This window comes from Nicotiana sylvestris, chromosome 5, assembly GCF_000393655.2.
Source record: "Nicotiana sylvestris chromosome 5, ASM39365v2, whole genome shotgun sequence".
NCBI classification, from domain to species: Eukaryota; Viridiplantae; Streptophyta; class Magnoliopsida; order Solanales; family Solanaceae; genus Nicotiana; species Nicotiana sylvestris.
In genome coordinates, this window is record NC_091061.1 from 79,377,587 (window position 1) to 79,389,771 (window position 12,185).

The window sequence follows — 12,185 nt, forward strand, 5'->3', positions numbered from 1 at the left end:
GCAGCAGCACAGACCGGTGATAGATCAACTACGTCTCCGGAGGCTTTGTGGAAGTTGGATAGGTTTCACCAAGCTCTTCACTACTACTTTCAGCGATGCATCTTCTGAGGATCCCCGACACTATCTAGACAGCTGTCATGAGGTTCTCAGGAACATGGGGATCGTGGAAACCAATGGGGTCGATTTTGCTACTTTTTGCTTGTTTGGATCCGCCAAGACCTATTGGAGGGATTATTGATTGGCTATACCAGTTAGGTCATCAGCTTTGACTTGAGAATAGTTCACGTAGCTATTTCAGGAGAAGTTTCTCCACATCACTCAGAGGGAGGTATTAGAGGTGGAGGTAGAGATGCTAGAGGTGGAGGTGCAGGTACTGTTCTGGTTTGTAGTAGAGAAGCTTCGATTTTATTTTGCGCCGTATCTCGTCATGCCTAGTGATTCTTTGACTGCCCATATTTATGTGTCTATGTCGGTGGGTGATTCTATTATGGTGGATCGCATCCATTGTTCATGTATAGTGGTTATTGGAGGTCTTGAGACTCGTGTAGATTTGCTTCTTCTGGACATGGTTGGTTTCGATGTTATATTGGGGATGGAATGGTTATCACATTACCATGCTATCTTGAACTGTCATGCCAAGACTGTGACCTTAGATTTACCGGGTTTGCCTCGTTTAGAGAGGAGAGGGACTCTTGGTCATTCTACCCGTAGTGTTATCTCCTATGTGAAGGCTCGATGTATGGTCGAGAATGGGTGTTTGGCCTATTTGGCATATGTCCGTGATTCTAGTGTTGAGGTTCCTTCTATTGGTTCTGTGCCCATTGTTCGTGAGTTTCCTGAGGTTTTCCCTTCAGACCTGCCGGGTATGCCACCCGATAGGGATATTTATTTTTGCATTAATCTGGCTCCAGGCACTCAGCCCATTTCTATCCCGTTGTATCGTATGGCCCCGCCAGAGTTGAAAGAGTTGAAGGAGTAGTTGCAAGAATTTCTTGAGAAAGGTTTCATTAGACCCAGTGTTTCGCCTTGGGGTGCGCCGGTGTTGTTCGTTAAGAAAAAGGATGGTTTGATGAGAATGTGCATTGATTACCGGTAGTTGAACAAGGTTACACTCGAGAATAAGTATCCATTGCCAAGGATTGATGATTTGTTTGATCAGCTTCAGGGTGCCAAGGTATTTTCAAAGATTGACTTGAGATCTGATACCATCAGTTGAGGATTAAGGCATCCGATATCCCTAAGACAGCCTTCCGCACATGGTATGGGCATTATGAGTTCTTGGTTATGTCATTCGGGTTGACAAATGCCCCAGCAGCTTTTATGGATTTGATGAACCGAGTGTTCAAGCCTTATTTGGATTCGTTCGTGATAGTCTTCATTGATGATATCTTGATATATTCCCGTAGTCGGGAGGAGCACGAGCAGCATCTCGAAGTGGTTCTTCAGACTTTGAGGGATAGTCAGTTGCATGCTAAATTTTCGAAGTATGAGTTCTGGTTGAGTTCAGTTGCATTCCTGGGTCATGTTGTATTAGCAGAGGGTATTCAGGTTGATCCGAAGAAGATTGAGGCAATCAAGAACTGGCCTAGACCAGCATCAGCTACAGAGATTCAGAGTTTCATGGGATTGGCAGGCTACTATCGTCGGTTCGTGGAGGGGTTTGCATCTATTGCAGCCCCTATGACCAGGTTGACCCAGAAGGGTGCCTAGTTCAAATGGTCGGACAAGTGTGAGGCAAACTTTCAGAAGCTTAAGACAGCTTTGACTATGGCACCGGTGTTGGTTTTGCCCAAAGGTTCAGGGCCTTATACAGCCTATTGTGATGCATCTCGTATTAGACTTGGTGTAGTGTTGATGCAGGATGGCAAGGCTATTGCCTATGCTTCGCGGAAGTTGAATATTCATGAGAAGAACTATCTAGTTCATGATTTAGAGTTGGCAGCCATGGTTCACGCATTGAAGATTTGGAGGCATTATCTGTATGGCATGGCATGTGAAGTGTTCACGGATCATAAGAGTCTTCAGTATTTGTTCAAGCAAAAGGAGTTGAATTTGAGGCAGAGGAGGTGGTTGGAGTTGTTGAAAGATTATGATATCACTACCTTATATCACCCGGGAAAGGCCAATGTTTCAGAGGATTGAGCTTCCCGAGTGGAAGTGGGAGCGGATCACTATGGATTTCGTTGTTGGGCTCCCGCAGACTTGGAGGAAGTTCGACGCAGTATGGGTCATTGTTGATAGGCTGACCAAGTCAGCGCATTTCATTCCTGTGGCAGTCTCCTATTCATCCGAGAGGTTAGCTGAGATCTATATCCGGGAGATTGTTGGTCTTCATGGTGTGCCTGTGTCTATCATTTCAGAATGAGGTACACAGTTTACCTTGTTTTTCTGGAGAGCAGTTCAGTGAGAGTTGGGCACTCAAGTGGAGTTGAGTACGGCATTTCATCCTCAGACGGACGGGCAATCCAAGCTGACTATTCAGATTTTGGAGGATATGCTCCGAGCTTGTGTCATTGACTTTGGAGGTTTGTGGGATCAGTTTTGCCTTTAGTAGAGTTTGCCTACAATAACAGCTACTAGTCGAGTATCCAAATGGCTCCTTATGAGGCTTTATATGGTAGGCGGTGTCGGTCTCCGGTTGGATGGTTTGAGCCAGGAGAGGCTCGGTTGTTGGGTACAGATCTGGTTCAGGAGGCCTTAGACAAGGTCAGGATTATTCAGGATAGGCTTCGTACAGCTCAGTCTAGGCAAAGAAGTTATGTAGACTGCAAGGTTCGAGATGTGGCTTTTATGGTTGGTGAGAGGGTATTGCTTCGAGTGTCGCCTATGAAGGGCATGATGAGGTTTGGGAAGAGGGGCAAGCTTAACCCTAGGTTCATTGGTCCGTTTGAGATTCTTGATCGAGTGGGAGAGGTGACTTATAGACTTGCATTGCCGCCAAGCTTATCAATCGTGCATCCAGTGTTTCATGTGTCTATGCTTCGGAAGTATCACGACAATCCATCCCACGTGTTAGATTTCAGCACTGTCCAGTTGGACAAGGACTTGGCGTATGAAGAGGAGCCGGTAGCCATTCTAGATCGGCAGGTTCGTCAGTTGAGGTCGAAGAGTTTCCTTCTGTTCGTGTCCAGTGGAGAGGTCATCCCTCTGAGGCATCGACCTGGTAGTCCGAGTCCGATATGCGGAACCGTTATCCTCATCTTTTTCCATACTCAGGTACTTCTTTCTTCTATCCGTTCGAGGACGAGCGGTTGTTTTAGAGGTGGAAAATGTGATGACCCAAAGGGACATCACTTGCTTTTAATTGCATTCTGTGCTTTCGAGGCCTTGAAACCTCATTTAGGGTTGCCTCGATTTGCATGCGCAGTCCGGGCGCATAGCCGGAAAGCTTAAGTATGAAAATCTGTGAAAAATGCTAAGTTTTGATTATAAAATGAGTAAATTTGACATCGGTCAACATTTTGGGTCTGTAGGAAAATATGGGACTTGGGCGTATGCCCGGAATCGAATTCCGAGGTCCCAAGCCCGAGAAATTAATTTTTAAGTGAAATTGTTTTCTAAAATTGTTTAAGAAAATTTGAAATGAAATTTGATTAGAACATGGTGGTATCGGGCCTATATTTTGGTTCCGACGCCCGATACAGGTCTCATATATGGTTTAAGTCATTTCTGTAAAATTTGGTTGAAATGGAGTCCGTTTGACGTGATTCGGACCTAAATTGCTAAAGTCGATGTTTTATGAAGTTTGATAAGAATCCTTTGATTTTGAGGTTTGATTCATTATTTTTGAGGTTATTTTGGCGATTTGATCGCACGGATAAATTCGTATGATGTTGTTGAGTTAGTACGTGTGCTTGGCTAGGATCCCCAAGGGCTCGGGTGTGTTTCAGATGTGTTTTGGAAAGTTTTGAGTTTAAGAGAAGTTGCATATTTTCTGCAGTCAGTGCCCAGGGATTTTACCCTTCGCGTTCACGTGGTCCCCTTCGCGAACGCGTAAGGCAAAGATCCCAGGTGCCAAAAGTCTTCTTCGCGAACGCGAAGGTTGTTACGCGAACGCAAAGCTGAGGGGGGGGGGAGAACCTTCACGAACGCGTCCTTTCACTCACGAACGCGTAAGGTTGAGAGGAGGGGCCACCAAGTTGTTAACCGCGAACGCGGTCTCTTGAACGCGAACACGAGGCTCGATCAGTTCCTGCTTCGCGAACGCGAGCCACTGTCCGTGAACGCGAAGGCCATTGCAGCATAACCCATCGCGAACGCGAAGGGTCTGTCACGAACATGATGAATATTTTCGCCCAGTTATTTTAAAGACCCAAAAACAGAACACTTACGGGATTTCTCAAAATTTTACAAAACTTCTTCTTCTCCAAAGCTCCTAGGTGATCCTTGAAGCACTTTTTCACCAAAACTTCTTGGGTAAGTAATTTTTAACTCGTTTTCTTCCATTTTCATCAACATCTGTTGAATTTCTAGGCTTAAAACATATGATTAAGGGTAGAAAATTAAGGATTTGGGTAGAGTTAGGGCTTTTTAATTAATTGTGATTTACACCTCGTTTTAGGGTCGAATTCTGGAAATAATTATATATTTGGGCTCGTGGGTGAATGGGTGATTTGATTTTTGTTCGAACCTCATGTTTTGACCAAGCGGGCCCGGGGTCGATTTTTAGGATTTTGGGAAGAATGATTGGAAAGTTATAATTGAACATTGGAATTGGATTGTTTAGCACTTATTGATGATATTGAGTCAATTGTGTATAGATTCGATTGGGTTGGAGCTGAATTTGAGAGGAAAAGCGGTGTTCGAGGCTTGAGTTGGCCGTGGAAGTTCGAGGTAAGTGTTTGGTCTAACCTTAGCTTGAGGGATTAGGAGTTGTGTCATATTTGCTATTTGCTTCTTGTTGAGTACGACGTATAGGCATGGTGACGAGTATCTATACGTTGGTGTCGAGCATGACCGTGGGTCTTATATTGTGATTTTCATGATTTCATTGTATTATTCATGCCTTGGTGAATATTTATATTTTTGTTGTGTAAAGTTGTGGAAAGAATTGTGACCTATGAACATTGAGGAGCGTTGACTCCAGTTGTATAACGAATTGTGAAAGTATAAGTGATAATTGAACTCTCTAGTATTGGCTCGAGTTGTGAAGTGAGTTGTAAAGTAAAAATAAGAAAGGGAAGAGATTATCACGTTGCACCCTTCCCGGGCTATTGTTGAGTTGTGGTTCCCTTGCATTGTGTTCTTAGTTGATATTACGGATGATTAGGTTGATGATTCTTTGTGTTAGGTGTTGTAATAAGTTTAGTTATAGCTGAAGTAGTTAGATGTTGTAACGAGTTTGGTTATAGCTGAGGTAGTTAGGTGTTGTAACAAGTTTGGTTATAGCTGAGGTAGTTAGGTGTTGTAACAAGTTTGGTTATAGCTGAGGTAGTTAGATGTTGTAACAAGTTTGGTTATAGCTGAGGTAGTTAAGTGTTGTAGCAAGTTTGGTTATAGCTGTTTTTCCAATGCTGGGATGTAATTACTTGTGTTGTCGAATCCCTTGCCGGGATAGTGTAGACCTTATTGATCCCTTGTCGGGACACTCGTTATAATTGTAAATATTATATATGGATCGGGTTACACGCCGCAACAATATAATGAAATGGGAGCGGGTGGTACGCCTAGCACAAGATATAATAAAATAGGAGCGGGTGGTACGCCTATCACAAGATATCATGAAATGGGAGCGGGTGGTATGCCTATCACAAGATATAATAAAATAGGAGCGGGTGGTACGCCTATCACAAGATATAATAAAATGGGAGCGGGTGGTACGCCTACCACAAGATATAATGAAATGGGAGCGGGTGGTACGCCAACCACAAGATATAATGAAATGGGAGCGGGTGGTACGCCTACCACAAGATATAATGAAATGGGAGCGGGTGGTACGCCTACCACAAGATATAACGAAATGGAGTGGGTGGTACGCCTACCACGAGATGTGAAAAGAAAGTGGAATCTACCTTTGTTTTCCTTACTCTTATTAGTGGTTGGATTTTGATTCCTTTATAGTTCTCTTGATAATCTATTCTTGCTTGTTATTCCCCGAAGCATGTTTCCCCCTCTTGTCTTTACTTGTTTATTTCTGTTTTACTTTCCGCTGTATATCATATAACTGCACAAGTATTTGGTAGTCTAGTCCTAGCCTCGTCACTACTTCACCGAGGTTAGGCTAGGCACTTACCAGCACATGGGGTCGGTCGTGCTGATACTACACTCTGCACTCTTTTGTGCAGACTCCAGTGGTGTGGACTTTGGATCGCAGTGAGATTGCTGAATCTCGTTCATCAGGCGACCCAAGGTAGCCCTGTAGGCATCCATAGGCCTTGGCGTCTCCTTCTATCTACTTTCTTGTTTCTTACACATATTTCCAGAGACAATGGTGTATTTAATTCTTTCAGACCTTTATGTGTAGTGTTCTTAGACCGACTGTACAACTTTGACACCAGTTCTGGGTAGTTGAGACTCATACAGTTGTATTAGATATTCATGTTCAGATGATTTATTGTTTCATTCTGCTTATATTAAATTCCGTTGTTTAAATGTTATTACTTCGCAATTATTAACGAATATAAAATGGGTAAAAATAAAAGGTAAATTGTTCACTTAGTTGGCTTGCCTAGCTCACACTAGTAGGCGCCATCACGACTCCCGAGGGTGGGAAATCTGGGTCGTGACAATTTGAGTCACTATTATCTATATGTATCATTCCATTTCCTAAGCCTACATTACAACCTTGTAAAAGTCCTACATGATCTCAACTTAGAGACTCCTATATTAGTAGAGAACCACATAATAGTCAAGCTTATGGCAATTTCCAGTAGCTTGAGGTACTTCTTTGTTGTGAGTGAGCGAATTTTTCTATTCATACCCTTCTCTGTTCTTTATCTATACATTGTGTGATATATGAGCATCTCTCTTCATCTAGTGAGACACACTTGGGATTAGAAAATATTGTGATTTCGATTCTCAAAAAGTGAATTTGAGTACGGTTAAAAGTTGTTTAAACTGGTGAATTGGTCTTAGTTAATTCTCTTATGACTTCTCATGATTTTTCTTAAAGTGTTTAATTAATATATTTATTTGTTTCCTTTACTTGAGGACAAGCAAACATTTAAGTGTGGGGGTATTTGATAAAAGAAAATATCATGTATAAATTTAGTTATTATCATTAACTTTTAGTAGTAATATTTTTACTTTCTTTGCAGGAAATAATTAACTAATTAAAAAGGAAAATGATTGATCTTTTGGAAATCTGGACGCAAAGAGCAAAGTTTACAAGTTTATGGTATTTAAAAAAAAGGAAAAAGAAGTAGACATGAATCTTTGGCCTACTACTTGCCAAATTGATAGAAGAAGTTTCGGAAGCACAAGTTTACAACAAGCTTTTGCAAGTTGCCAACTTGATTGAAGACTACTCTGAAAACCATTTTCAAACTAAATTAATTGCAAGTTGTAACTTGCAACTTGCTACATTAAGATGTATCACATTTTGGGAAAGTCTATAAATAGAGCTCATTTGAGCTAATTATGGGAACGAGAGAGCTAGGCATAAAATATTCTTTGAGATCTTCTTTTCCTTTCTTCTTTTAGCCATTACTCTGGTTTTATTTCTAGTTCCGAATAAATTGTAATATTGAAAATTACTCTAGTTCTTGTTTTTAATTAAATAGGGAGAATTATTATGTTGAATATTTCTTTCTATTTCCTTATTAATGGACAAGATTATTTCCGTTGTCAGTACTAGCTCCACTATAGAGTAACTTTTCTTGTGTTGGGAGAAAGACGGATCTTAATATTTCTATATAATAATAGATATTATTCCTCAAATTCACATGCTTGAGCTAGAATTTATTTAACTTTTATCTGCTTTTACAATTAGACGTTATTTAGTTTATTAACATCTATCTATCTTGTACTACGTATTAACTATTTATTAATTCTGTAATCGAGAGAGGCAGAAAAAATAATATAGTTAAGTGTATTATTGATAAATGTTAATATTTATTCAGTAACATCTATCTCTTTTATGTTATAATTAATTTTACACTTATTTGTAATCGAGAGAGGCTAATAGTGTAATAATCAGTTATAACAAGTAGAGTAACCGAAAGGGACTTACTAACGAGAGCGTGTTTTAGTTCAATCATATATTTCTGGTTCTTTAATATTACTAGTTTGAAGATTAATTTGTATAACCGAGAGGAGTGCAATTAATTATTCAAATTAAGTAATAATATATATTTGTAATCGTGAGATGCATTTATACATTATTGAGAAATAGAAATTGAAGAATAATAGTTTTACTATATAATAGAAATATTAAGTGAAGTCAAGATCCCAACACCTTTTTATTATATTTGTGAAAAAAATAAAATATTTTCTATTGCTCCATTCATGCATTTTTAGTTAATTAATTTACAACTCAACTCTTTCTAATTTTCTCAAATAGTAATTAAACAAGAAACGTCTGTAGAATAGATAAACCATTCTCTGTGGGTTCGACATCTTTCTATACTATTATTTGACAGAGTACGAGTTAGAATTTTATATACACGTTAGACACTCGTCACTCCCTAGGCGTACGACTAGGACTGACAAAGCCTAGTGGACTAGTCTAAGACCCGAATCAGGGTGTCATCTAGTTGTCACATCTTCGTATCTTTGTAATTAATGCTTGTTATACTATGATGGGATTCCTTTCCTATATAAAGGGGATCCTTGTCACGTTGTAAGGGACCGTTACTTCAGTTTCTCCACACGATATATGCAAGAACATTCTACTTGTTCTCTAACATACTCTCTTGATATTATTACTTTTATTTATTATCTTCATAGTTGTTCTTCATTTATTGCTTATCATTGGCCATAAAGAGCCTCTGTTAATTTTATCCCAACTGTTAGTCATATTTCAACCCCCCTCGATAGCTCCCTGCCGAGCTCCGGAATCGACCTCGAGGCCCCGAATCGACAATCTTGAGGCTCCGATAATTGGCCTATCGGTTTGGTTATCACTTCGCTCCTTGCTCTTATCCCATTTCTAAACTTCACACATAGCATCAACTACTTAACAAACTAGCATAAAAATAGATTACGTATTTTTAGAATCCCATAATCAAATTTAATTGTTATTACCATTTTCACGGTAAACACTCTTGTAGTAAGAATCTTGAGAATTCCCACTTGTAATGTTCTTGACCAATTTGGGGATTTAAATAGAAATCTATGGATCTTCAAGATTAATCCTTGTTAATATAAGTGTTTAGGAGTAGAAATCAACTCAAAATACTCCAAAAACATTACCTTGGTTCATGGAAGGGAAGTATGGAACGGATTCCCCTTGATAAAGCAAGCCCTAGCTCAAAAAATGACTTAGAGACTCTCCATACCCGGTCTTGGGGGGTATTTGTAGGGCTGCTATGTGCACGGCTGCGCTCGGGCCACACACACAAGGAAGAAACTTTCAAATATGCGTGGCCGCGCACCGGCTGCGCATATGACATAGGTCCAGTAAAATGGCCATAACTTTCTGTATACATATCCAAATGAGGAACGATGTGATGCATTGGAAACTAGCTCAAAGGGCTTTATTTGATAGGTTGTGTATCATATAACTCTTTATAGATATGTAGATACGATCGTCCAAAGTTTGGTCTTGTGCGTACTCATTTGGAATTTTAGTCTATCATATAATTTTCCAACTTGGATTAGATTTAGGTCTCTCCTTAGACTCCAATTCAGTTATAATAGGACTTATACACTTATTACCATATCTAATTGATATCCCTCATATTAATAATCCTCGTTTTCACTTAAAATAAAATAATTACCCTACCTTGGCACCACGAAATCTTAAATTACTTGGCGAAATTTTTCGGGGCCTTACAAGAATAACTTTTCGTGAACCCCGGAGTGCCAGCAGGCTTTCCTCGATTGTCGACATGGTGGCATCGGAATCAACATGGGATATGAACGACCTAGAAACTCCATAGTCATCATCCTCGCCTGCCTCTTGCTTCTCCGGTTCGATTGGGGCCGGTGTCAGTGATTGTTATTTAGTTTATTCATTCCTAACCGACTTCGGATTCTTTGATGTCAAGAGTGCGGACATCGGGGTCTCCTCATCGACCACGAACATTTCTTTTGCGGCCGGCTGTTCTCCCTAAACTGTTTTGATTCCTCTAGTGTGGGAACTTCAATGCCTGGTGTAGTGTCGAGGGTATTACCCTCATTTTTGAATCCACGTCCTTCCAAACAAAGCATTATATCTCATATCCCTTTCAATCACATAGAATTTTGTTTCCTAAATGGTCCTAGTGGTGTTCACTGTAAGGGTTATCTCCCCTTTAGTAGTTTCGCATGCCATGTTGAATCCATTTAAAATCCGGACTGCAGGTACTATTTGGTCTTATAGACCCAGCTGTTCCACGACCCTCGATCTCATGATATTGGATGAGCTACTTGGATCAATTAACACACACTTAGCTCGAGATTTATTTATGAGTACAAATATTACCAGAGCATCATTATGTGGATGCACGATGCCTTTAGCATCCTCGTCATTGAAAGATACGGTCCCCTCTGGTATATAATCTTGAGTCCATTTTTCCCTTGTAATGGACACCTTAGTGCGCTTTAGCATCGGCCTCTAGGGGACGTCGACTCCACCAATGATCATGTCAATGGCGTGCTTGGGTGCCTCTTCCTTGGTCTTTTTGTTGGAGTCCCTATTCTTGAAGTAATTTTTGGCTCGATCACTTAGAAATTCTCGGAGGTGTCCGTTATTGAATAACTGGGCTACTTCTTCTCTTAGTTGTCGGTAATCTTTGGACCTGTGGTCGTGAGTGCCATTATACTTACACATTAGGTTGAGGTCCCTTTGGGCAGGATCAGACTGCAATGGTCGAGGCCATTTGGTATATTTGATGCGTCCGATGATAGATACGATGCCGACAACATCGGCTCTGAAGTTGTATTCCGATAATCTCAGTGCCTCCCTGGCCCCGAGTGGCCTGTCGAAACCGTTTTTACTCATCAGTCCCCGACTATTATGGCCTCGATCATTCCTTTTTTCACTCCTCACATGGGTTCCTTTCAGACCCATTACCCCTTGGATCTCCGTTATATGGTTGATACCGATCTTTGTTCGGTCTTGGTTTATGATCGACGACTCTTTTGGATCTATCATTAGTTCTGACGGGATACACGGATCCAGAATTGGCCCTGAGCTAATCATCTTTGACTTTGATTTTTGATTGGTACCTATTATGGACGTCGGCCCAAGTTACCGCCAGATATTCTATCAATTTTTTTTCAACTGCTATGAAGCCAATGAGCTTTAGGCTTAAGTCCTTAGGTGAATGCCTAAATGGCCCAATCGTCCGCGATCGGAGGCATATCCATCTGTTCCATTTGAAACCTCGACACGAATTCCCTAAGCATCTCGTTATCTCTTTGCTTTACTTTGATAAGGTCTGATTTCCTGGCCTCGACCTTGATGGCCCCGGCGTGCGCCTTTACAAGTGAGCAAATTGTTGTTGGGTACCACATTGTTGTTCTCGCCATAGTGGCCAGACTCAACATCAACGTTCAAGTGAGCAGATTGAGAGTTTGACATTCTTAAATTTTACCTGAAATTAAAATCTCAAAGAACAAGCGTAAAACAGAGTGTATTATAGGAATTTGTATCGAATTGCCACTGTTATCCTTAGCCTAATGGTGGGGGCCAAACTGTTTACCCTCGAAAATGGATAACAATTGAATTTATATGCGGTTTTAAGGATATGCGGATTAATTCAATACAAACAATTAATGGCATTATATTAAACAAATGAAAGATGTAATAAATTGTCAAACCAATAATAAGAGTGATCTCGGACTCGGTAAAAGGCTTAATGAGGAGCCTGCCTTCGAGACCGAGCTTATCCTTATGAAGAACTGATGAACAAAAGTAACAATTTCGAATAACAGAAAGAATATGAGTATATTGCCTTGATATGCATGTTACATGTGTCTCATGAATAATAATCTTCCCCCTTTATATAGTAGGGAATTTTACTCTAAGTACAATTCTAAAAAAAGTAAAAATCTTTCGTTTCGCTAACCAATAATTTTCTGCCGACCGAGATTCATGCCGT